Raw genomic sequence first — 225 nt, 5'->3', positions numbered from 1 at the left:
AAACGGTCATGCACGTAAAAGCCCACTCGTGTACATGCGAGTGTACGTGGGAGTTGCAGCCACGAAAGCAGAAGAAGGAGAAGTACAGAAAACCGTGGTGATGATGAGTGGCGCTCATTCCACTGACTGCACACGTCGCTCTTTGCAGAACATTCTGCTTCGTTCCGCCATGCCCACGCGAGAGAAATTCTGCCAAGTTTTCTAAGTGGTCCTTCAACGTTTTGT

This window comes from Babylonia areolata, chromosome 28, assembly GCF_041734735.1.
Source record: "Babylonia areolata isolate BAREFJ2019XMU chromosome 28, ASM4173473v1, whole genome shotgun sequence".
NCBI classification, from domain to species: domain Eukaryota; kingdom Metazoa; phylum Mollusca; class Gastropoda; order Neogastropoda; family Buccinidae; genus Babylonia; species Babylonia areolata.
The sequence above is the reverse complement of the archived record's forward strand: the minus strand, read 5'-3'. Positions refer to the sequence as shown.